We start from the raw sequence: 3,639 nt of genomic DNA on the forward strand, positions 1-3,639 counted from the left end.
TTAGTCCACTTCTGTATCCTTCCTGTCAAAGCTCAGGGCTTTGAAAGGAAAATACAGATATTTTCTGTATCTGTGTTAATTGGTTCCTCTCTTCTTTGTTGAAGAGGGTCTGTGTAGTTTGTCTGCCTATTCTGTCATCTTACAGGAACTCCCAATATATGTGGATATTTTTGTAGAAATATTGTATGGCAAACTTATATACAGTCATGGATACAATCCTATTTACCTGTCCATACCTGATTTTCTTGCTCATCTACCTATGTATCCACCTGTAGATTAGTTTTGTTGTTACTGATAATGCAGAATTGTGTATGTAATAGTATTTACTTTGTTGTTTGTACCTTTTATGGCACCTCTAGTGTTATTGTTCTGGTCACATGCTTTTGTTATATTGCCTTTCCCTTCACCTGAATCAAGACTTGTCTTTTAACTAGCCAACAGTTTTCCATCTCCTCCCCTTTTATCCAATAAGCAACAAAGAAAGTTTCCTTTCATATCTAAACCTTTTTTTAAAATTTTTTTATTTTGAATTGGGTAAAAGTTTACAAAGCAAATTCATTTTCCATACACCAGTTCATACACATTTTGTCTCATTACACTGACTGGAATTCTCCACAATGTAACAGCTCTCTTCCCACTTCCTCCCAGTAGTTACTTTTTCCCTTAACTTTCCTTGATTTTTTTATAATGAATTCATACAATATTTGTCCTTTTGTGACTGACTTATTTCACTCAGCATAATGTCCTCCAAGCTCATGCATATTATGCATGAGTTAATTTGCCAGAGTTAATGAATTAATATGCATGAGTTAATTATGTGTAATGAGTTAATTTTCAGATTTGTCATTATTCTTTAATGTTGCATAGTATTCTATTGTATGTATGTACCATAATTTGTTTATGCAATCATGTGTTGATGGGCACTTGCATTATTTCCATATTTTAAATATTGTGAATAGTGCTGCAATGAACGTGGGTGTGCATATGTCTCTTTGTGTCCCAATCTCACTTTTTAAAGACATATTCCTAGTAGTGGGATTGCTGGATCAAATGATATTTCTATTTCTAACTTTTTAAGGAAACACCATACCATTTTCCACAGTGGTTGCACCATTTTACAGTCCCACCAGCATAAGAGTTCCAGTTTCTCTATACTCTTACTAGAATTTTTTGTCTTCTGTCTTGTTGAACTTTGCTATTATTTCTGGAGTGAGATGATACATCATTGCTTTGATTTGCATCTCTCTAATGGTTGCTAATGATTGCAAACATTTCTTCATGTTGTTGGCTGCCTGAACATCTTTGGTGGTGTCTGTTTATGCCCTTTGCCCATTTTTGAATTGAATTTTTTTTTTTTTTGGATGTTGAGGTGTTGAAGTTTTCTAGCAATGTTAAAGATTAGTCCCTTGTCAGATATGTCATTACCAAATATTTTTTTCCCAATCTATAGGTTCTCTTTTTACTCTTTCATAGAAGTCTTTTGATGTGTACATGAATTTAATTTTTATAAGGTTCTAGTCATCTAATTTCTGTTCTGCTATTTGTATATGTGACGTTATTTTTGGTAGTCTGTTTATGCCATAAATTAGGACCCCTAACTTTGCCCCTATTTTATCATTGACAAATTTTATAGTTTTGGGTTTTACACTTAGGTCTTTGATCTATATTGAGTTCATTTTTGTGTTCTGTGTAAGCTATGGATCTTCCTTCATTTTTCTGCAAATGGATATCCAGTTTTGCCAGCACTATTTGTTAAAGAGACTATCTCTTCCCCATTTAATGGGTTTCAGTTTTTTGTCAAGATCAGCTGTCATACAAGAGATCTACATAAATGGAAGAACATGTCTTGTTCATGGATAGGAAGACTGAATATTGTGAAAATATTGACGTACTACCCAAAGCAATCTACACATTCAATGCAATCCCAATCCAGATTCCATCAACATTTTTTAAGGACATGGAAAAAACAATCACTAATTTCATATGGGAAGGAAAGAGACCTCAGATAAGTAAAGCACTGCTAAAGAAGAAAAACAAAGTAGGAGGTCTCACACTCCTGGATCTCAAGACCTACAATATGGACACAGTAGTTAAAACAGCATGGTATTGTGCCTGCTTCAGGAGTACATGTATTAAACTTGGAATAATACAGAGAATATTAGCATGGCCCTTGTGCTAGGATGACATACAAATTCATGAAGTGTTCCATACTTTTTTTTGTGAACAGGAACATACCCTAGACCAAGGATAGATTTAGCTGAAGATAATCTTACGTATGCACTTGTGCTACAAAATTAGTCACACACATTGCAGAAGCAACAGAAGACAGAGATGGAGTAACCTCTCAGGGACAACCATACACCTTGAGAGAGAGAATCACTGGGTCTGCTAACTTGGGACCATGGTCTCAGGGGACACCAAGCTCAATTGGCCCAACATAGTACCTGCTAAAGGGGCAGAGAAGTCACACCTTCGGACCTCCTCTAACTCCACAAGAGGAAGACAGAGTCACCATTAGTAGCCCAAATCCTATCCCTGCAAGGCCAGACATGCCACCTCCCTCCAACCCTGACACCAACTTCCTCCCTCAGCACCCACTACCTCTCTGCTGGGTTCAATAATTTGCTGCAGTGGCCACACAGAACTCACAGATTATGGGGTTTATTAGGTAAACATCAGGCTACAATTCAAGTTCAGGAAAAATGCTCAGTCTCTCTCAGCCTGCCGTCTCTCAGCCAACAGTCTCTCTCAGTCTCTCTCCCAGAAGCATGTGTCTCTCAGTGTCTCTCTGTCAACAATGTATGTCTCTTTCTCAGCACTATGTGTCTCTCAGGAGCGCATTTCTCTCAGCAACATATCTTCCTTACCAGCAGTCAGAGAGACTTTTTGCCTCTAGGAGGGCTCCTTTTGAGCCTGGCAGAGTGGCCAAACTAACCAATCATGACATTAGAATTCTAAGCACCTGAGAGAGAGCAAACTTCCCAGAACATTGCTTTGTGCCACTCTCAACAGAAATACCCCAGGTAGATAACTTTAACAATCAAGAGCTCCTCAGTTGCTCACAGAAAATTCCACCATGGAGTTTACAAAGACTTATGGCTAGAAAAGCCATAATTTACTACACCAGAGTACATAAAAATCTTGTTCTAAAACCTACTTTGGTGAGTAATGACTGGGGTCTTAAAAGCTTTTGAGCAGCTATCTAAGATGACACTATTGGTCTCCTCTCATCTGAAGCAAAGAGTGAAGAAAATCAAAGGCATCTGGAAACAATTAGTCCAAGGATGTGATGGATCCTGAGACCAGAAAAACTAGATGGTGCCCAGCTACCAAAGCCAACTGCTCAGAAAGGGATCAAACCTGGAAATCCTGGATAGAGTGGGAAGAAAAATGTGGAACAAAATTCAAAAACACAAAAACTGACCAGAATTACTGGTTGGATAGTCTGGTGGGACTCCTAAGACTATGACCCTGGGTTACCCTCCAGGCCTAGAATTGGACTCACTCCCATGGATTGACTCTCAGCCCAACAGTAGAAAGACTTACATGTAGCACACCTACCCCAGGGTGATGCACTCACCTACTCTAGGGAGATACACCCCTTAAGCAATCTGTCATGAGGGACCGGAGGGACAGCAT

At 38.5% G+C, this 3,639-nt stretch overlaps 1 non-coding gene across 1 annotated transcript; it reads left to right on the top strand.

Annotated features, from left to right (window-relative positions):
- Positions 1 to 2,108: 2,108 nt before the first annotated feature.
- On the top strand, positions 2,109 to 2,215 carry LOC122151344. The gene has a single exon (XR_006164111.1). It is a non-coding gene; the product is annotated as a U6 spliceosomal RNA (small nuclear RNA).
- The last annotated feature ends 1,424 nt before the right edge of the window (positions 2,216 to 3,639 follow it).

Source organism: Orycteropus afer, unplaced genomic scaffold (genome assembly GCF_000298275.1).
Source record: "Orycteropus afer afer isolate SDZICR_OR568_19922 unplaced genomic scaffold, OryAfe1.0 scaffold00013, whole genome shotgun sequence".
Classification (NCBI taxonomy): Eukaryota; Metazoa; Chordata; class Mammalia; order Tubulidentata; family Orycteropodidae; genus Orycteropus; species Orycteropus afer.